Source organism: Natrix helvetica (genome assembly GCF_964273705.1).
Source record: "Natrix helvetica genome assembly, chromosome: 12".
NCBI classification, from domain to species: Eukaryota; Metazoa; Chordata; class Lepidosauria; order Squamata; family Natricidae; genus Natrix; species Natrix helvetica.
The window spans coordinates 11,414,079-11,437,459 of NC_138556.1; the positions used below are offsets into that span (position 1 = coordinate 11,414,079).

The 23,381-nt window shown below is 41.8% G+C and overlaps 1 long non-coding RNA gene across 1 annotated transcript in view; it reads left to right on the plus strand.

The window, feature by feature from the left end:
- The window catches only part of LOC309398350, a 53,529-nt gene extending 30,901 nt beyond the window's left edge, over positions 1 to 22,628 (plus strand). The window contains exons 2-3 of the long non-coding RNA XR_014176393.1: positions 4,927 to 4,982; positions 22,012 to 22,628. This is a non-coding gene — a long non-coding RNA (uncharacterized lncRNA). The remainder of the gene's footprint in view (positions 1 to 4,926; positions 4,983 to 22,011) is intronic.
- Positions 22,629 to 23,381: the final 753 nt, after the last annotated feature.

Consider the following 23,381-nt stretch of genomic DNA (forward strand, 5'->3'; position numbering starts at 1 on the left):
TCTCTCTCTCTGTCTCTCTCTGTCTCTCTCTCTCTCTCTCTCTCTCTCTCTCCCAAATAAAGCGGGGGAGAAGAGATAACAGCCTCTGAGCCTCCTTTTCGCTGGGTGTGTGTGTGTGTCGGACTGTAACTAATCCAACTGATCTAACTTTTCAATCGTCTTGAAGGCGTAGCTGGCAACAGTCATTGCCTGCTTTCACACGTGTTGAGCTAGGGACAATTGTACACACAACCTGCTGATATATAGAATAACAGAGTTGAAAGGGACCTTGGAGGTCTTCTAGTCCAACCCTCTGCTTAGGCAGGAAACCCTACACCACTTCAGACAAATGGTTATTCAATTTCTTCTTTAAAACTTCCAATGTTGGAGCATTCACAACTTCTGGAGTCAAGTTGTTCCACAGATTAATTGTTCTAACTGTCTGGAAATTTCTCTTTGATTCCAGGTTGCTTCTCTCCTTCATCAGTTTCCACTCATTGCTTCTTCTCCTGCCTTAAGCTGCTTTGGGTAATAGCTTAACTCCCTCTTCTTTGTGGCAACCCCTGATATATTGGAACACTGCTATCATTTATTGTTATTGTTATTGTTGTTATTGTTGTTATTGTTGTTATTGTCATTATTGTTATTGTTGTTATTGTTATTGTTATTGTTATTGTTATTGTTGTTGTTGTTGTTATTATTATTATTATTATTATTATTATTATTATTATTATTATTATTATTATTATTATTATTATTATTATTATTATTGCATCAACAGAATTGTATCACAGCGGCCAGTTGTTTCGCCGGATTTGGCATTGATTACTAGTCGATTATTATTGATGATGATGATGATGATGATGATGATGATGATGATGATGATGATGTTAATCTTTGGTGAGATTCACAGCCTTTTGGGGCTGGTTGGTAGCTCAACAGCTCGAGTCCTAACCAAGGACCTAGGAACTGTTAAGGTAACATCGGAGGATATAAGTTGTTCCAAGTTACGGTTATTATTATTATTTATTTACTTTATTCATTAAGCATGAAACTCAGCCTACTGAACATTCAAAAATGCATTACAAATACCAGTGACTGGTGCTAATAGTTGATACGGTTTGCTGCCACCGTCCTAGGTATCAACCAAGTACCTTCTTAAAATATAAGATGTTCCAAGTAGCACAGTTTTTTGCAGTCCCGCTGGTGTTATTGCAGGAAGCTGCAATTTGTGGGTGTATCTTATAAAATTCTTGTACATGGTGCCAAGTGCCCCGATGACAATGGGTATCACTGTTACATGCTTCATCCATAGCCACGTAGTTTCAATGGCCAGGTCGCAATATTTCATTATTTTTTCTAGTTCTTTTTCTTCGACTCTGGCTACCACCTTCCTCGAAGCCTTAAGTTTTCCTGGTTTCTTCTGGCGGATCCAGAAAACGGATTGATGAAGAAGTGAAGATTGGCGATCTGGGGAGCCTGCGGCTTGAGCCCGGGATTTCTTTAAACGCCCACCTCGTTTCGTGTTTTTTTTTTAAAGGCTCGGAATTAAGCGGAAGCCACGCAAGGGCTTAAAAAATATGGACGCCGCTTTTCCAGGCTGGCTCCCCCCTCCCCCCACGAACTACGTATCCCATTATGCCCGATTCTTAAATTAGAATGGGAGCACAACAAAGCCTGTGAAGGGCATCCAGGTTGGGGAAGGTTGTGCAGAGGTACAAAAGACCCCCAACCATCCACAACATGACCAGTTTAAACTGACGCAAACCCCACTCCTTACCAGCACTGATGGTGTTACCTAGTTTGGCGAATGAAACGTCTGCAAGAAAACCACCAAGCTCAGAGAGCCTTCCTTCCTTCCTTCCTTCCTTCCTTCCTTCCTTCCTTCCTTCCTTCCTTCCTTCCTTCCTTCCTTCCTTCCCAGTGATTAGTACTGCAGGCTAATTCTTCACACTGCCAGCTGTTCCATCCTGACCGGCTCAAGGTAGACTCAGTCTATTCCTTCCTTCTCTATTCCTTCCTGCCTTCCTTCTCTCTTCCTCCTTCCTTCCTTCTCTCTCTCTTCCTCCCTCCCTCCCTCGTCTCTATTCCTTCCTTCTCTATTCCTTCCTTCCTTCTCTATACCTTTCTTCCTTCTCTCTTCCTTCTCTCTCTGTCTCTTCCTTCCTTCCCTCCTTCCTTCCTTCCTTCTCTCTCTCTCTCTTCCTTTCTTCCTCGCTCCCTCCCTCCCTCCCTCCATTGGAGTTAATAACCCAGGAACAGAAAAACTCAAGCTACTGAAATATTTTCACTTTCCTTTTCCTGCCTCGAATGGGGACCGTTCGATCAGTTACTAGAAACCGAGAGGCATATTTTTATGGTGGGGGTCTCATCTTCCAACCAGTTTCATTGTGCCACCTCACCCCCACCCCAGTTCTTCGGGCTTGGCTCCTCCTGCCCAACGTAGCCTGAAAAAAAAAGGGGGGGTTCCTACGTTAATAACTCCCATTTGATTCCTGAGCTAACTAAGCCAGTTGCCCCCCCCCCCAAAGCCGGCCGCCAATGAGAAACAGATCGCCTCTTGGCTCCACGACTAGGTGCCACTCTTCCCAACGCGCAGTGACATCTATAAACAAAATGTTAATTCCAATGAATGCATAACAAGTCACCCAGGCGGAAAATTAAAGCTGACATTGAGTTTAATTAAATAAAAACAACTAGGCAAGGGAAAGGAAAGAAGGAAGGAAGGAAGGAAGGAAGGAAGGAAGGAAGGAAGGAGAGGTGAGGAAGGAAGGAAGGAAATTTTGATTTCAGTTATGTAGAGTTAGAATATTAGATGCAAAAGGTCGGTTCCTACCTCGGTGAAGTTCCTCTCCTCTTCTTGTGCCCCCCTCTGCTCTGGCAGATTCAAATAAATATAGTCTGATGCAAGCATTTTCACACACACACACACACACACACACACACACACACACCACAATCTCCTCTTCAGGCACCCTCCTGGGTTCCTCCTGAAATGCTTCGGCAATTTCTTTAGGCAGAGGTGGTGGATTGTCCTCTGTTGTGTGACGTTTCATAATAAAACCCAACACACAAACTAATGGATCTCACCTGTGCAAATGAGATTCCTAGTATATTGCACCCCTAAAGCTCCTGAATAGGATGAAATTGACAAGAGATAAGAGCAATGAAGATGGCCATCTATCAAATCACTTCATAACCCATCTACGTTCCAATACACAGGATGCTATTTAATAGTCTGGCCTCACCTAACAAATGTTTGATAATTAGGGGCAGACTTTTGGCCTTGTATAGAAGGGATTCCTTGAAATATTCCATCTCCCGTTTCTTGAATATTTTCTGCACACAAACATCTAAATAAAGATATCAACTTACCTATATGCTTTACTTTGTAAAATATACTTATGCACCTATGAAAAGCAGGCTAAAATTAAATGCCACCCTTTTAAAAAACCGAAATGAATATTAAAAAGGGAGGAGAGAGCAAGGGAGCAAGGATGAGATGGGATGGGGGAAGGGAAGGAAAGGAAGAGAAGGAAAAGAAAAGGAAAGAAGGAAGGAAAGGAAGAGAAGGAAGGAAAAGAAAAGAAGGAAAGGAAAGGAAGAGAAGGAAAGAAAAGAAAAGAAGGAAAGGAAAGGAAAGGAAGAGAAGGAAAAGAAAAGGAAAGAAGGAAGGAAAGGAAGAGAAGGAAGGAAAAGAAAAGTAGGAAAGGAAAGGAAGAGAAGGAAAGAAAAGAAAAGAAGGAAAGGAAAGGAAAGGAAGAGAAGGAAGGAAAAGAAAAGAAGGAAGGAAGGAAAGGAAGAGAAGTAAGGAAAAGAAAAGGAAAGAAGAAAGGAAGGAAGAGAAGGAAAAGAAAAGAAAAGAAGGAAGGAAAGGAAGAGAAGGAAGGAAAAGAAAAGGAAAGAAGAAAGGAAGGAAGAGAAGGAAAAGAAAAGAAGGAAGGGAAGGAAAGGAAGAGAAGGAAGGAAAAGAAAAGAAGGAAGGAAGGAAAGAAAAGGAAGAGAAGTAAGGAAAAGAAAAGGAAAGAAGAAAGGAAGGAAGAGAAGGAAAAGAAAAGAAGGAAGGGAAGGAAAGGAAGAGAAGGAAGGAAAAGAAAAGAACGAATGAAGGAAAGGAAGAGAAGGAAAGAAAAGAAAAGAAGGAAAGGAAAGGAAAGGAAGAGAAGGAAGGAAAAGAAAAGAAGGAAGGAAGGAAAGAAAAAGAAGAGAAGTAAGGAAAAGAAAAGGAAAGAAGAAAGGAAGGAAGAGAAGGAAAAGAAAAGAAGGAAGGGAAGGAAAGGAAGAGAAGGAAGGAAAAGAAAAAAGAAGGAAAGGAAAGGAAAAGGAAGAAAAGACAAAAAGAGGGAAGGAAAGGAAAGGAAGAGAAGGAAGGAAAAGATAAGAAAAGAAGGGAGGAAAGGAAGAGAAGGAAGGGAAAAAAAGAAGGAAGGAAAGGAAAGGAAGAGAAGGAAGGGGAGGGGAGGAAAGGGGAGGGAGGAGAGAGAGAGAGAGAGGGAGGAGAGAGAGAGAGAGAAGGAAGGGACAAATATCTTGTTTGGATCAATTCAACATTTTTCAAGGCCATCCTTCTTTTTCCATTAAATCAACCGGATGGGTCTGAAAGTTTTCAGTACCGACTCAAAGGAAGAACCGTTTCTATTTCCCGTTTCCAAATCCTACCCTTCACCTTCCTTAAAGCATTAGCATCCATTTCATTGCTGCAGATAAGACGTTGTTGTTGTTATTGTTGTTATGCTCGTGGCCATCCTGCCTCTTGTGGCAGACGATTTCATAAGTGAATGATTCTGCAGCGGGTTACACGCTTCTGTATTCTATAAAGGCTTCTTCTTTCAAAGATTGAGTCCCAAATTAAAGTTTTGTAGCATTGAGGGGCGGAGGGATTCCTTATTTTGAGTCAAAGTACTCCCGTTTTTTAAAAAAATAATTGGTTTTTAACATCTATTCCAGGTCCCTGCCTTCCGTGAAAGAGATGTATTTTAAATGCCAGCCTCCCGTGTAACCAGGTAAACCATGAATATTACTCTGACTAAAGCTTACCCTCCTGAAATAGTCTACATAGAACGGAACAACCTCGCCAATTAGCAAGGCCGTGAAAAGAGATCTACTAGGATCCTCGTGACTTGACTGACAGCCGGACAGATTCCTATGGAGGCGGTCCCCACTCCGTAAAAACCAAACATAAGGGACGAGTGAACATTCTATTTTGGAACAGCTTTGCCCAACTGGCAAACATCCAGATGCTGCGGACGGAAATTCTCACCGTCCCCATGGAAACTAGAGCCCCACCTAAGGTAGAGATTGTAAATTAAGAAAAGTTGCGTGAGAACCAAGTCAGCGAGGATCTCCAAAACGGGAGTGTGTGTGTGTGTGGGGGTGGGGGTGGGGGTGGATTTCTGCACGGTTTTGTAAGAGGAAGTAGTTCAACAGATATAGCTCTGGAGAAATAGGGACCTGAAGAATGTTTCCTTTACATTCTTTACTTTTTCCTTACAGTACAGTATGCAGTTCTGTTTTGCGTCCTTGTTAACGGAGATAAAATGGTGGTGCTGGGGGGAAAATATGCTTAGCTCTATTTCTTACTGAGTCTTTAAAACAGCTGTGTGTTTCATCTAGATGTGGAAGAACAGAGAGAGGGGGAGAAAGAAGGAAGGAAAGAAGGAAGGGTGGAGGGAGGAAAGGAAGGAAGGAAGGAAGGAAGGAAAGAAAGAAAGAAAATAGCATAAGTAATTTGAATTATTTGAATGTGCCCAACGCTTGGAGTTTTTAAGTTAGATTAATTAAATTCGCTGTCATTTGTTTAAGCTTGTTGGTCCACTTTTAATCAGAGAGAGAGAGAGAGAGAGAGAGAGAGAGAGAGAGAGAGAGAGAGAGAGAGAGAGAGAGAGAGAGAGAGAGAGAGAGAGAGAGAGAGAGAGAGAGAGAGAGAGAGAGAGAAAGCAGCTTTTCAGATAAGGCTCAATCTCCCGTTTTACGATGGCCGTGTAATCGCAAAAGTAGCCAAAACATTAAAAGACCTCTTTCTTAGTTTAGCCCAATCATCTCGTCGAGCGTCTTCGATTTCTTCGTTGTTTAAAAAAACTTCCCCCTTGAAGGCGGAGAATTTCACTTGTTTTAATCCGCGGATAGGAAGCGAGAATGGCACATTCTTTAGGGGGTCGCCCCGCCCTAGAAGTACGGAATGTAACCTGATGCTCTAATTTATTAAAAGAAACAAATGCAAAAAGAAGGAAAGGAAGAAGGAGAGAGCAAAAGAAAGAGAGAGAGAGAGAGAGAGAGAGAGAGAGAGGAAGAAAGAAAGAGGAAGAAGGGAGGGAGAGAGGGAGAGAAGGAAAGGAAAGGAAAGATGGAAAAAGACGGGCGGATCGACGGGGATGCAGAGAGACCCTCCACGTGCTGCAAAACTAGGGACGTTCGCACACAGTCGTTTGATCTGGCTGTTACACTATCCCATTTGTCTGGATTCACACAGTATCTGGAACCCTAAACTAATCAAAACCTCTGGAGTTTCGCAGCGTGCTAAACCACCGACGCGTAAAAGCAAAGGCGAATACATGCGAGCCTAGCAAAAAAATGCCTGTTGCCCGAACTTAGCCAGCGAGCTAGCGGGCTGCACAGATTTTCATTAGTTCTTTGTTTCCCACATTTACACACGCGGCGCTTCATCCTGCCTTATTTCTGCCCTCTCTTGTGCTAATAATTTATTTTAAAACCCAGTCAGGTTCAGCTGCCCCGATGAACTTACAATCCTGTTCAGTACGAGGAATTGTAAAGCTGGAGCAGATCTAGACAAAAAGATATCCAGAGCCCGGATAAATTTTCATAATGAACGCTTAGATATTAACAGAACAGTAGTGGCACTGATTTATAACGAACGCTAGTTAAACACAAACACACACCGGAAACGGGCGGCGGCTGGGAGAAAGGATGATTCGCACTAACATTTAGAAAATCGTTCTTAAGGCTCCTAAGGAAGTAAGACGCCCACACTGGGGCGAGAATATGGTTGATTTCGTTAACACTGCATATATTTTTTTGGGGGGGAATTACAACTCGTTGGAAATAATTACATTCCCTGCATGGAGCAAAAAAAACTAATAGCAGTGAACAAATCAACAGTTGTTATTTTTCAGTGATAAACATACATACTGGGTAGGAGGGGGAAAAATAATCTAAGTTTAGCCTGAAAGAACATATGGCGTTGAAAGAATGGAAAGCTTTTTTTAAAAACCATTAAAGAAAAGGAAATACTTTTAACTACAATCTACAAAGGAATAATGGATTTGATGATTACTAGCAAAAAAGCACTTAAAGGGGCTCGGATAAATATGGATACACCCATCACCTATAGAGAGACACGAAGTGAAGGATTTGATCACACTTTCTAAAAAAAAAAAAATCCAGTGCATCTTAACACAATCGATCTGATTTGGCTAAAGAAGTAAAGCTGATGAAATAAAAATAAATAAAGTTAGTTTGAATATGAATTTCAATAACAATAGAATGACTATGGAGGAAGAAAGTAATGATTGTACCAGAGGTGAAATTTGACAGGTTCTGTAAAAACAGTAGCGGAAATTTTGAGTAGTTAGGAGAACTGGCAAATGCCACCTCTGGCTGGCCCCAGGAGTGGGGTGGGAATGGAGATTTTGTCATATCCTTCCTCTGCCATGCCCACCAAGCCATGCCCACAGAACTGGTAGTAAAAATAAAATTGAATTTCACCACTGGGTTGTACCAATAGTGATAGGAGTCCTCGGAGCAACTTCCAAAGTACTGCCTAGATACATGGAAAATTTGAATTGGTTAGAGCTGAATATTCTGACTTTGAAAAAAAAAAAACACCCACAAACCCACCTTACTTGGAATTGCCTATATAATCAGAGGCTACCTTAACCTCTCTTAGATCCTTGGTTAGGACTCGAACTGTTAAGTTTTTACCAGTCCCAGACTGTGAATCGAATTGAAGATTAACTGTAATAATTCCAGCAACAGCAACAACAACTCCAACAACAATTGCACAGCTTGGACTCCATTGTAATATAGTTCAGGAACAGGTCTGTATAGCATAATAATAATTGAACAAAAAGTGCACAACGAACTAGTATAACAGCATAACCCTCTTCATGTCTCCTGAGATGTAAATCCATTTGAGGGTAATAGGGCTTACTTTAAAGTAAGTTGGGTTAGGATCCTACCGTGGATGCCATTGGTTTCTGTTGGAGAATTAAACAGGTGCTTAAATATGTCCTACTTGAAGGACATTTTTTTAAAAACAATTTTGAATTTTCACTGAACCTTGTCACCCTTCATGGATGTTGAAAGTTAAATATAAATTACAAGATCGGAGTATGAGAGACAACGAACTGTGTTGGCTATTTCTTTTAAAACCAACCCCTATCATATTGTATGGATAAAATCAGAATATCAGGATCTAGTGCAAAACATATTATGTGATTTCTGAAGTGCTCCGAAGTCAAGAAAGAGAGGGGGGGGGGGAAACCTAAGTGGAAAATGAGAAAGGACTCTAGCTACTTGTATATGCATCCATGTGTTTCGGGGAGTGGAGAAAGAAAGAAAGAAAGAAAGAAAGAAAGAAAGAAAGAAAGAAAGAAAGAAAGAAAGAAAGAAAGAAAGAAAGAAAGAAAGAAAGAAACACACACACACTTTTTACTTTCTAATAATGGGAGAAAGGGTCCCATTTTCCCCGATTTTTCTTTTGAAGTTAACAGTTCGCTGTTCAGAATTCATGGTGCTGAATTCCGAAGGAGCTGAGCTCAGTGACTAAAACTTACACCTCTTTTTGTCCTAATTCTGGACCTACATATAGCGGATAATGACCCTTTATGTTGAGGTGAGAAAGAGAGAAATGAGATAGGAGGGAAAAAAAGAAAGTTAACAGCCCGATCATGAGTTTTTTCCAACTATATGCAGTCCAAAGCCATTCATTCCCAAAGATGTGTGAATTTGTCACTCGGGTCAACTTGAAATTCAATTCAATTGTGTGTAACAGAATTTATGGAGTAGGTGTGCTGTTCACAAAGCTAGAAAGAAAATGCAGTGGGAATCCCCAGTGAGTATCTTTAATGTAAAATAATGTCACTACATGGTTTAGAATCCAGACTGTGCAGTTGTTGCTGTTGTTTAGTTCTCTTCCATCGCGTTAATGTAATAAATCATCATAAATCATCATCATCATTTCTCTTCTGGAATGAATTGATGGAATTGACCATTTCTACAGTATGGATGAGTGAGTGGGGAACCACTTCAACTGCGATCACATTTGGAGTCTTCTGGATAATGCAGGTTAGACAATATGCCAAAAATATTATATCCTGTAAATAGATTTCTACCTGATGAAGGGTTTTTTCTTCTTCTTGGGAGAATTCAGCAACCTCATCGTCTTCTTGGTGACCCATTAAAGCTAGTAACTGCATATCAAGATGTTGGATCGTTGACTTCAGGCTATGGACTTCTCTATATGCTTTTCTCCCAGAGGGACTACAACCACATCATCTCACCTGGCAGGGAATCATGGTTATTGTATGCCTAGCTCCTCTGGAGAGGTGCCCAGTTGGGGGGACACTGTTTGAGGAAGTCATGGGCGGGGGTAAAATAAAATAAAAAAGAAATGCATGAATGCATGGTTTGAAAAAAAGGACATTATACTTCCATCTGTATAATGAGATGATGCTTTTCAGGTTCTTTTCCATACAGATGTCCTAAACTGCAAGGGATTATTTTTTTTCCCCTGCAGCCACAAGTTTTTTATTATCTCACCAAAGATTCTTGGTTCCTGGGTGGATTTGAGAAGAGCCGAGGTTAACTTAAGCACAGGGCTTTTGGACAGAGCCTATTAATGGAGACAGCGAGATAGAAAGAGAGAGTGAGAGAGGGAGGGAGGGAGGAAGAAGAAGAAGAAGAGGAGGAGGAGGAGGAGGGAGGGAGGGAAGGGAGGAGAGGGAGGGAGAGAAGGAGGGAAGGAGAGAGAAAGAGGGAGAGGGGGGAAAGGGAAGGGACAAATAGCTTTTTTTGGATCAGTCCAACATTTTTCAAGTCCAGAGAGAGAGTGGGGGGGGGGGAGGATGAGAGGGTGATTCAGAAGGTCGCCATGTTGCAGCGTGTGCAAGAGTAACATAGAGAGATTTTGAATGCTATCCATTAACATCAGCTCCATTCACTGTAAAGGAAGGAGGCCCTGGATTTATCGCAGGCTTTTGTGAAGAGGGGGAAAAGTATGGGAGGAAGTGCTGCAGATGAAAGGAGCAAATTGATGGATTGTAGAGGCATACGTGCTAGACTTAAAGAATGATTCTTTGAACGAGGAAAGGAGGGTATAAAAACAACAGGACTTTATCAACAAATGAACACCAATGTAAGAATAATATTATTTCCCCTATCTTTGACTTCTCCCGTATACATCAGATGTAACCATGGGCTCTTGCTCTTTATATCTCAGATTGAGATTTGCTAAGGCCTGTTAATTCTTATTTACAAAAACCTTATTACATTAGCGCATGTTATCCTTTTGACAGTAAGGTGTAGATTCCACTGGCTTCCAAGAAATTCCAGGCTGCCAAGCAGAGCGTTTTTCTCTCTCTCTATAAGCTATCATCACAACATCTTCTTTTTTTAAAAAAAACAAGTTTATTTTATATTATTTATGCATATCAATGTGTGAACGGTGTGATACCTGGGTATCATACATTTCAATACAAATAAGCATAATATTGTTACTCATAACTATTACATTTCATTCTCATTATTTCATATTGTTTACACATATCCTTCAATTCCTAAAACCTTATTCTTTCATATATCTTAAAATGTTTATACACACACACACACACACACACAGAGCGAGAGAGAGAGAGAGAGCGAGAGAGAGAGAGAGAGAGAGAGAGAGAGAGAGAGAGAGAGAGAGAGCGAGAGAGCGAGAGAGAGAGAATTATTCCCTTCTTATTTCTTTATTTTAACCTTGCCCGCCCCCCTATATCTCTATAATATTCAGAGATGCTTCTTTTCTAGTTCCCATCTTCAGCTGTTTTATTATTCATATTCCCCTTATTTGACTTCACTTCTATTTATGTTAAAGTTTTGTCTTTCCTTCTTCCATTATTCAATGTCTCAATGTACATTTCTAATACCCAATAAACCATCTTCTCAACTTGACCGTCTACAGAGAGGTTGGACAGTAGAGCCCCTCATCTGCAACCAACATTTGGACATTTAGACATAGCAGAGATGAAATGGGATGGCAGAGGCTACGAAGCTCATAGCTGAACATATCTCCACGTTCTCTGGTCATCACTCGATTGATTCCAGAAGAGAAGGCTTGAGGTTGGAGGAAGACATGACGTGGGCATTGAATAATTGAGAAAAAAGTTGGGAGGGGGGAGGTAGGTAGAAGGGTCTTCAATGGATGTTCTTCTTCTACATCTACATATCCTTAAAAAAATGCTTTGGTTAGCAGAAAAGGTAAAAAGGAAGGTTATAGAAGGTCATGCTGTAGAAAGAACCCCGGAGTTGACCATTCCCACATTTGCCAGGACAAATAAAAAATTATGCCAGAATGGGTGGGATCTGCAGATGTTGCTTCGTGTCTGAGGGGTATGGCAAGCAATTTGCTGAGAATCTCATTTCGGGAGATCTGTCGAAAGTTAATTAAAGATGGCTGGCTTGGGGTCATTACCTTGGTAACAATTAACGATGGAAGGATGCTTCATTAAGATTAAGAATATATGTGTGTGTGTCTGTGTGTGTCTCTGTGTGTGTTTATGTGTGTGTCTCTGTGTGTGTGTGTTTATGTGTGTGTCTGTGTGTGTCTGTGTGTGCTCTCTCTCTCTCTCTCTCTCTCTGCATTTTTGTCTTCTCTTTTCTAATGGGATAACTTCCTTATTAAAAAGAGGAAAATGTAAGAAAGGAAACTGGAATAAAAAGAGGAAATGAAGTGATTGGAACAGCAAGAATAGAGCGAGTTTATGGTTAATAACCCTGAATATTTTTGAAGGGGTAATAGATAGGAAGACAAACCCTTCTTTGATTTCTGTGTTACAGTGTACATATTACAACTTTGTAAAAGACGTCCAATAAAACTGGAACCGAAAAACACATCTTTTCAATCGGGTTGAGATTCAATTTGAGAAAGAAGTTGGATGGAAACTTTATGGTTTCATAAGGTACCTTTTCAAGACTTTTAGACTTATTCTCATCTGGATTTGAAGTATAGGTGTACCCATCAGGAAGTGTGAGGATTTGAACTCTAGTTGTGCTTTGAAAACAAGAAAGGGGTAGACTCAAAACTATTTGAAATGGCAAAAAAAAAAAAAAAAACACCACAACAACCACCCCACCCTCAGTTTTCTGCAGGAAACTAGGAGCCTTACCAGGGGTGAAATCCAGCAGGTCCTGAAAGGTTCTGGAGAACCTGTAGTGGACATTTTGAGTAGTTCGGAGAACTGGCAAATGCCACCTCTGGCTGGCCCCAGAGAGGGGTAGGAATGGAGATTTTGCAATATCCTTCCTCTGCCATGCCCACCAAGCCACACCACACCCACCAAGCCACACCCACAGACCTGGTAGTAAAAAAAATAATAATTTCCCCACTGAGCGTTACTGACTCTTTGTCCTTATTTTAAGAGAAACGGGTTTCTTTTCCAACGTGTCCTTATCTGTTGGCAAAATAGTAACATCTCAGTGTCCTGAACAATGCCTGTATTTTAGGGCAGCCCTGATCTTTCCTTGGTCCCCGTCCCTTCTTCACTCATCCCTGCTTCAGGATCTCAAAATAATGGCTTTCTTGCACTTGCTGTTTCTCCCCTAACAACAGAGGACATCTTGTGGGCAGAATATCCCTCTCTCCCAGGAAGAAAACCAGCTCTGGACAGGGCCACCAGTGTGAGGAAGTTGGCAGGAGTAACAATGGGCCAGAACGTGTTTCATTTTATGAACTCCAGAAGAAACGCTCCTCTGGGCATGCTAATTTTGTCCCTGCAAAGCGCACAATGGAGAAATATCCACACATTTCCACCCAGATTTCAGCGACTGCCAGGAAGCTATTTTGCAGAGTCCTTCAGAGGGAAGGCAGGCCTCGTCGTTGCTTAGCAACCGCCAGGCTCGAGTACATCCAGGTCATTCCAAAGGGCTTGATGACTATATTGTAATGATTGCTGAGGCAACCTCTTCATCATGTTCTCCCCTGCTTCTTGGCCAACCGGTTGCCATTTGTATGGGAGCCACAAACAAGGCAGGCTTTTTGACACCTAGTTCTGCTGCATCGAGAGGAAAGGATTGTGGAGGAAGAACATGGACTCAAAGGAGGGCATGGAAACTGGGAACTTGGGCCAGGAGGAAACATTTCTCTTGGATAGCCCTGTTGTGGCCCACCGGCGGCCAATGGAGCTGGCAAAAGAGTTGGACAGTGAGGAGGTTGGGGAGGAACATGGGCCAGTCCTGTAGGCTGGGGAAAGCTCGGATAAGGGCTCTGCGTCGGTGGCAGAGATGGCACCGAGGCTGTCTGGCAGTGATCAGGTGCCTCTGCAGCTAGATAGCAGTGAGGCAGAGGAATAGCTGGAGCCTTTTCCCAGTGTACGCATGCGCAGAGCTTCCAGAAGAAAAGAACAACTTCAATAAATCAGGGTCGACTTGGGAGTAAAGCCACAGGTGGATGGTAACTGGTAACTGATTCATCTGGTTTCATCAACTTCTTTATATACATAATAACAGATGAATACATGTATAATACCAATAGTAGATTTGTTCAACGTGGTAGAAATTACAAGCCGGAGAGAACAGTTTCATCTCAAAGTTCAGAACAGACAGAGTCTTAAGTTTCTGTTTCAGTTCTTTGCACAGACTCAGAAGGTTGCAAACTAAATCACGCCCTGCCCCCTAGCTGTTTCAGCTCCCATTGGCTGACCTTGTTGCTATGCCTATTCATTGGCTGACCTTGTTATCATGTCTCTCCCAGTCATGAATATTCTAACAAGCTGGCTAACCTGTAGATTTGATTGTCTTTTGGAAGCAAAAGTGGAAAGATGAAGCAAAATCTTTCCTCAATGGGAAGAAGATGGGTCAGATGCTCAATGCTTCTTGACTCTAAGAAATGGCATTTGTGTGAAATATTATTTTGGGGTGTCATTTGTACCTACCCCAGAGGAAATGAAGCACAAGCAATGCATATGGTAGTAGAAAACTTGGGCATATATTTTAGGCATAAACCAAAGGCTTATAGTTAAGAGTTACTAAGCAGCCTCTCCTAACCTCTTAAGGGTGATGTTTGCCATTTTGCAATGGAAGATCCTATTGGAGACCTACAGAAGATGTCAGTTTTGACCAGCATGCTATTTGTCTTCTTGCATGGCACAGAAGGGGCGCTTGTCCAGATTTGAATATTCTGTGCTCTGTAGGGATACATGCTCACTGCATGATTCTCCCCAAAAGCTGATATGCAAATTTTAATTTTTAGGTGTGGTCATTCAATGCACTTAACTTGAAACTCAAATGATCCATCACCAATGTCCACATCTTATAGTGAACAACCAAACAGCTTGGGTTCAGTCAGCTTGCTAAGCCAGAAAGGAAACAAAAATAAAAATAAAAATAAAGCTAACCAATGTTTATGTGGGATGTGGTGGCTCAGTGGCTAAAACACTGAGCTTGTCAATCAGAAAGGTTGGCAGTTCATCAGTTCGAATCCCTAGTGCCACCTAATGGAGTGAGCTCCCATTACTTGTCCCAGCTTCTGCCAATCTAGCAGTTCGAAAGCACATAAAAATGCAAGTAAAAAAATAGGGACCACCTTTGGTGGGAAGGTAACAGTGTTCCGTGTGCCTTCAGCATTGAGTCATGCCAGCCACATGACCACGGAGACGTCTTCAGACAGCGCTGGCTCTTCGGCTTTGAAACGGAGATGAGCACCGGCCCCTAGAGTCAGGAACGACTAGCACATATGTGCGAGGGGAACCTTTACCTAAATGTTTACGCTATTCTCTACTAGATTGTGTAAGTAACCTGGTTAAGCCAGTTGTGTGAATACAACCTTAATAGGATAGAAGGGGCAAACACTGGAGAGAGAGAGACTCTCTTTACTTTGAATTAAATGTAAATGTTAAATCCAGTAAAACCAAAGTTAGGGTTTATTCTGCCACTCCTTGTTGGACATTCAGCTCATAATATGAAGCGCAGCTCTTGAATCGGGGGGAAAAACAACCCTTGTGTCCCCCTGATCTAGCCCAAAATCTTTGAGATTCACCTGCTCTCTGTGCCGTTCCCTTTGCAAAACCGCTGAGATCTTTTATGAACTGGCCTCATGGCAGAAGGAGGAGAGGCCGAGAACACGGGTGGAAGTCTGGTCAGTTTGTTCATCCTACAATGCAGTCCTTGACCAAGCACAATTTACTCCCCTTGTCCCCCCCATTAAGAGAGATGACCTTACTGCTTTCATTGTGGGCACTTCATAAAGATGCTGTGAGTTTGGAAGATAAAAGGGAAGGGGGGCAATTGAAAACCAATTACGAAGCAGTAAACTGCTCCGGTCCTTACTGTTCATTAAGCAAGCACAAAGCAACTTTAGTTTAGAGTTTGGAAGGGTGGTGGTGTATTTTTTTCCCCTCCCTCCTCCAAAGTAGATGGGGCTGCAGAGAAAACTTTTGAAAGATGTCCTTGGCTTGGAAAACCTGGAGATTAAAAGGAGATGCAGAAGTAATGAAAACTGCTTCCATCAAACCTAGCACTGCTGCCTCTCACTTCATCCATATCTTTTAGTTTCGGAGATATGATCTTTTGCATATTTACCTTCTTGGGGAAAAAAACAACAACAACAGCTCCAGGCAAGACTGTTTCCTTTCCTCTTTTCCCCCACTAACTACTGAAGAGAAGAAAGAGAAATTTCTGTATCTTCAATCCAAAAGAACAGGCCAGCATTTAGAACTTCCAAAGGCTATGCAAAATGTTAATTAAACATAATTTGCATCTCTCTCTCTCTCTTTCTGTGTCTCTCTTGCTGTCTCTCTGTCTGTCTGTCTCTCTCAGTCTCTCTCTCTCTGTCTCTCGCTGTCTTTCTGTCTCGTTGTGTATGTGTCTTTCTCTCTGTGTTTCTCTCTGTGTGCCTCTCTCTCTCTGTCTCTCTCCAAGCAAAAACAAAGAAAGCCCAGTTGCCTTTTGAAAAAGCACTTTTGGGACAACCATGACCTGGATGACTGAGAATCACCATAGATCTTAATCTGGACATTTTTAACCTAGGGATTGTCTTGGTTAAATCTGAAAGAAATGATAAGCCGCTTCCATATTATCAATAAAATAAAGTCCACTTGCCTTTTGAAAAAAGCACCTTTGGGACTACCATGACCTGGATGACTGAGAATCTCTATAGACACCAAACAGAGAATTAAGGCTAATCAATGCCCTGGGGCTGAATTCTAGGAAACAGAGATACTGTATTATCTTTCATTTTCTAAAAAATTTCTCCTTCAACTCCTCCTCCTCCTCCTCCTCCTCCTCCTCCTCCTCCTCCTCCTCCTCCTCCTCCTCCTCCTCCTCCTCTTCTTCTTCTTCTTCTTCTTCTTCTTCTTCTTCTTTTTAAAGGCTCACAGAAAGCATCACTGATGCAGTGACATTACCAGAGAGGATGGATGAAAGCTGGAAGATGGGTGTTTGTGTGTGTTGGTTTGTTAATTTCATCAAACAAAGATGAGTTAAGCCAGCCAGAGGATTTATGCCTTTATTTTAGAACTTACTCTCTGTGCATGGATGCCTGCTATTGATTTAAGTCTGAATTTAATCGTCTTACACCTTGGAAAGGAATCATTTCTCCTATGTTTGTATAGTTCTACATTTTACCATAACATAAACCCCTAAGTATTTTTCCTCCTTTTAAAGCAATAACGTATAGAAGTGACATTAGCTTTGCTAGAGAGTTTCAAATAAACCAGACAAATCAAGGAGAGAATGTCACTTTAAGTATGTATCAATTGACCGCCACAATCTTGTGTTAAATCCTCTATGTGCCTTGCAATAAAAGCATCATCATTTAATGACCCCATAATCCCTTGTGGGGTGGAATCTGGGCAAATGAATGGAGCGAGCAGAGTGTTTTAATGGCCGGATGCTCTTCCTGTCACCAATGCAAAGTTTTGTCCAACAAATATATTCTCACTGTGCCCAGAGAGAGAACCATCTGCCTCTACCTAGAATCGAACTCACAGCCTCCTGATTGTGAGGTGAGAGCTCCAACTCTAGGCCACTGCACCACTTCCTTTTCTTACGATACAATCACATCCATAAATTTCCAGATTACAGATCTCCAGGAATTTGAACATGTGCAAAACACAATGATTCATGCATGCCATCACAGGCAAAAGATGGCCAGAGGTTTCCCCACACCCCCTAATAAACAGAGTTTTCTAAAAATAGAATGGGAAAGCTGTATGGAAGACTCACAATGTGGCAATACATTCTTTCAACATCAATCAAAATGTTATTGTCACTGATTTGTAAAAAAAAATGAAAATGAAAGGGGGAAAGCAAGACAAAGAGAACATAAAATAAACTATCTCAGCAAGATACTAGCATCTTTTAATGCTCCAGTAGACAATATTTTGAATGGTTGTTTTAAACATCTAATTTGCCTTTCACAAAACCAAACAAAACTCCAATAATAATGGGGATATATATGTGTGTGTGTGTATGTGTGTGTCTTGTATTTGTGCTGATTATATATATATATATATATATATATATATATATATATATATAGGGTTTCTGCCGTTTCAATTAGAAAGGGCCATCAAACAGCTGTCAAACCAGACAGCAAAGTTAAGATGCAGGAAAATTTATCCCTGGGGGGAAAAATAAGATAAGAGTTTGCAGCATTTAATACATTTCAAGGTTAAAATTTAGCAACGGGGAATTGCAGTATATCTTCGAGTGATAACTTAGGTTTTCTTAGGATGATGATTTTGACAATCAACTCCATGAAGACAAAAGAGGCACCTATATTATTAGTGATGTAAACACAGTTAATAGAAAGTTTGGTGCAGTTAAGGCTAGAAACCAGGAGACTGTGAGTTCTAGTCGCGCTTTAGAGACAAAGCAGCTGGGTGACTTTGGGCCAGCCCTTCTCTCTGAGCCTTAGGAGGGAAACAATGGCAAACTAAAAAAAAGTTGCCAAGAAAATTGCAGGGATTTATCCAGGCAGTCGCCAGAAGTCAAAATTGACTTGAAATTGTGTGCATGCATACACACACACACACACACACACACAGAGAGAGAAACTGCAGAAAAGGAAGGTGCCTTGAGACCTCCATGCACAAGGGGCACCCCCAGGTTTGTGCTGCTGTCCCACATCTTAAACAAATTTGAATGTGTAGTGATGGGTTACCGTATCTAGGCTGCCTTTATGTCCCTAAACCAGCAGTCAGTACTAGCAATAGCAGGCATGGGAAACAGGGTCCTTGAAGTGACTCTCAGATGTTTAACTTCCGGAATTTTTCCAGATCGAATTGGAAAGTTCACTTTTCTCATCTAGAATTTTAACGAGAGAGAGAGAGAGAGAGAGAGAGAGAGAGAGAGAGAGAGAGAGAGAGAGAGAGAGAGAGATAACACATTGTATCTCAAATTTATTACTTGAGGCAGTGGCTGATGGAAGTACCAACCATGGATAGCACAGGTATCTGCTCTGCAGAAGGTGTGTAACCCTACTGGCTGGTATTCTTTTAAGAACTTCTAAGCCTACTTATATAGCTGTTCTGACTGAGGCTTCCCAAGAGCATGAAGCAAATTCCTTGCTCCGACAAAAGCCCCTTTTATTAATTGAATTCGGCTCATTCACATCCAGCAAAGTCTTTCAAGGGAGGATTTACAGCCACAGACCTTGTCTGGCTTGGAGAGCTGCTGGGCCAATATCTGCAAAATTTGGCAAGGAGTCTCGGAGAGTCACAAACCAATTAAGCGAACTGATTGTCTCCTGCAAACTCCACTCCCCTTTCGCTCCTCTTTTATTTCCTCTGGGAGGAGCCATTCATCGTCCACCTGTGGCCTTACTCCCAAGTCGACCCCTGTTCTTTAGCTGTTCCCTTCATCTGGCAATTCTGCGCATGCACACACTGCGAACAGGCTCCAGCTGTTTGTCGGCCTCACTGATGTCTGACTCTGAAGGCAACTGATAACTGGCATACAGCTCTGGCCCCCTCTCTGCCTCCGACACAGAGCCCTCATCAGAGCCTTCCCCAGACTCCAGGACTGGCCCAGAGGTGGTATGTTGCCGGTTCGCACCGGTTCGGGTGAACCAGTAGTGGCGGTGGTGCGAGGCTCCACCCACCCACCCTGACATCATCAAATACCTTCAGCGCATGCACAGAAGATTCTGCGCATGCCCAGACATGTGCTCCTGCTACCAAACCGGTAGTGAAGAAAATAGAATACTATCTCTGGAGTGGCCCATGTTCCACCCCAACCTCCTCACTGTCCAAATCTGTTGACAGTTCTGCTGGCTGCTGGCAGGCCACAACAATATCAGAATTAGAGGAATTATGGAAACATGGTTTGCCTAATTCAGCAATGAGGTACATATGATCCTTCAAATATTGCTGACCAAGACATGCTGGGAGTATATCGTTCATGAATAAACAGGAGAATCTCTGCTTCTCCACCTCTTGATGGCAACTCCCCAGGCTTATAAACCATAGATTTATTTCCCCCCACCCCGCCCCTAATCCCAATCTGGAGAAGCTGAGAACAGAGCTGGAGCATGAAAAGCAGATGCTCTCTGACTTGGTTATGGCTGTTTCCCAACCAGACCTTTTGAAACGAGATGCTTTGTCCCAGCCTTAGCATAAGAATGGTGTCTGAATCGGTGTAATCTGTCACATACACTGTAACGGCCAAACAGGTCCAGGCAAGCATGCCTTGGTTTGCCTTTTGTATTAATTTCTCATTTCAAGTAAGAGTTCTGCTGTACCACCATCTAGCGGTGAACATTTAGTCTTGCTAAGGATCTTCTTACAGAAGTGTCTCTAAAAGCCACTCTAGAGGAAAAAGTCAGAGGGATCAATCAGAATAGAGCGGGAAGGGACCTTGGAGGTCTTCTAGTCCAATCTCCTGCTCAGGCAGGAAACCCTATACCATTTCAAACAAATGGTTGTCCAGTCTCTTCTTAAAGACTTCCAGTGTTGGGGCATTCACAACTTCTGGAGGCAACTTCTGTTCCACTGATTAATTGTGCTCACTGTTAGGAAGTTTCACCTTAATTCCAGGTTTCTTCTCTCCTTGATTAGTTCCCATTCTTTGCTTCTTGTCCTACCTTCTGGTGCTTTGGAAAACAAGTTGACCCCCTCCTTTTTGTAACAGCCCCTCAAATACTGGAATACTGCTAGCATGTCAACCCCCCACCCTAGTTCTTCTTTTCTCTAGACTAGCCAAACCCAAGTCCTGCAACCGTTCGTCATATGCTTTTGTCTCCAGGTCTTCAATCGTCTTAGTTGTTCTTCTCGGAACTTTTTTCCAAAGCCTCAACATCTGTTTTGTAATGTAGTGACCAATCCTGAAGGCAGCATTCCAAGTCTGGTCTTACTGGTGATGGATTTGGATGAGTCTTCACTCAACGATGGAGCTTGCTGGGCTGAGTTTTGCCTTGTCCCTCTTCTTTTTTAGAGAGATGATCTTCATACACTGTACTTTTCCACGACTTCTCAGAAGAGCAGAATTTTAAATTCAAAGGATGATGACAGTAGTGATATTGACGATACAGTGCATCAGGCTTTTATTGCCATCTCACCAGGTACCCTCCAGCCAAACTTAACGTCACCTTTCATATTCCCAGCTCGCCTGATCAGAGATCGCAAGAGTCAGTCTAATGAATTTGGAACTCAAATGTTGGGAGAATGCTGCCTTGTGCAATCCTTCACTGCAGCCACCTAGTCTTATGCAAGCCTGATTCTTTTGAACCAGCCAGCATATCTGTCAAGTTTCCAAGTAATAGATCCATAGCAAGCAAGACTCTGAAACAGGTGGGCTCCTCAAAAAAGAGCTTCATTGGGTATATCATATTGGCATAGATCTGGTGAAAACCGACTGTGAGGGTTCCCACGGTTTTCACCTAATTAAAAGTAAAAGTTTTTCCCCACCCCCCAAACAATCAGTCACACCCCAAGTAACGACTTGGGAAGGATAGTAGATGGACTCGACATGAGTCGCTGAACCATCTCCTATAGTGGTGGAAGCAGGACAACATGGTCCAATCAAGACGCTGTCTGGTTGCCTGGTGACCTCACTCCTCCTTCCTCTGGCCTGGTGTGAAAATGTCCTTGGTTCCCAAGAGAAAGTATTTTATTTTGGCTAAAAAAAAAACCAGTTATCTCTAACCCCCCACCCCTTATCCCTCAGCTCCAATGTGGCAACACTGAAGATAGCTTCGGTCAGGTCTGCTTCAGTGTTGACAATATTGGTCAATTGTTTCATGTTTTGCAACCCTCCAAACCGTGGCAAAGATGTGTAGAATTAGGTATATTGCTTGTTTATCATAGCCACCTGTGATACTGCCTAATAGAAATAATTCTGGCTTGAACTTTATACGTTGTCTAACCATTTTTCCTAACCACATATGAATTTGTAACCAAAATGTCCTTACTTTTTTACAGGTCCACCACATGTGGTAGTATGTGCCCGGTGTTTACATTTCCAACAGCTTGGGGAATATTGTGTAGGTTTTTTTAAAGCCATATGGCTTTTTTTTTTTTACTGAAACAGTTTTATTATTATCTTTATGTCTCTATCTTAATTTGTTTCTATGGAATTTTACAAACCATTTGGAAATAAATTAAAAATGCCCCTGAATTCCAATCTTATCCCCTTCCTCCTCACAACCTCCAGTGCTGTTATTCCAGTATTTTGGCAAGTCTGAAACAGACTTGATATATTTTGGGAAACCTACATTGATTAGAAAACCACAACCCAATCACAACAAGAATCCAAAGGAATTTTTCTGACTAACACATTTTATTAAATATAAACTCTGATTTTTATTTTTGGCTACCATAGATGAACATGGATCTCCTTGTACAAAGTCAAGAATCAGTGACTGAAAGAGACCTTGGAAGATCATTCAGCTGAACCCAACTGACAACTTTCAAGCACAGCCTGGAAAACTATTTTCCACTTTTTCCCTTTTCTGTAACAAAGTTGGGTTTAGGGATGTCATGTTTCTGAAGTCTTTCCATCTGTTTATTTGGGGGAAGGGGAGATGTTTGAATCAGAATCTTAAACTGCTGTACTGTAACTTCTCCTTCTCCTTCAATCCTTCAGTTGAAAAGCACCCCTTATTATATTGTGAGCAGCCATTTTGTAAATAGAAGAGTGGGTTGAATTATTGCAATAAATAATTCTGGAAAACAAATGGAGAATATTATTATGGTTGGTCACACAGATAGCCAGATGTTTAGGTTGGATTTGGCATTTTTTATCCACCTGCCAAGTTCTTCCCAAAGACCTAGCAGATGTTGTTTGATTGTGTTAAAGGTATCGTTGCAGGATGTAAGCTGTTCCAAGTAGAGCTTCCTTTTGCAATTGACTGAGAGGAATTTTGTCAATGCCAAACAAAAATATTATTATTATTATCTGTTGTTGTTGTTGTTATTTACTTTATTCATTAAACATGAAACTCAATCAAGTGAACATTCAAAAATGCATCACAAATACTATTGACTGGTGCTAATGGTTGATATGGGTTGCTGCCAGCGTCCTAGGCATCAACCAAGGAACTTCTTAAAATATACGATGTTCCAAGCGCAGTTTTTTGCAGTTCCTCTGGTGTTATTGCAGGAAGCTGCAATTTGTTGATACATCATAAAATTCTTGGACATGGACCTTGTGCCTGGATGACAATGGGTATCACTGTTACATGCTTCATCCATAATCACGTACTTTCAATGGCCAGGTTGCGGTATTTTGTGATTTTTTTTCAGTTCTTTGCCTTCAACTCTGGCATCTCCTGGTACTGCGATGTCAATAAATTGTATGATGATGATGCCTATTATTATTATTACCTCTTCAAGCCAATCTTTGAATCCCGGGGACTTTGTCTGAGCAAATCCCTTTGATTTTCTTGGCAAGATTTTTAGAAGCAGCTTGCCAGGGCCTCCTCCTTCCTGGGGCTCAGAGTCAGCGATTGGCCCGAGGTCACCCAGACGTCTTTGTACCTAAGGTGGAACTAGAACTCACAGTCTCCCAGTTTTTAGCCCGATGCCTTGTCCTTTTTGACTGGGTGAATAATACAAGATGCTTACATTTCAGCTTCCATGCCACGCCACCTTGGGGACTTAGCAACTCATGCACGAATATTATCAGATCCATTTGTATAAGAGGCAAAGAACCTTCAGGAAAATTGAAGAGTTGAGGTTTGCCCAATCAGG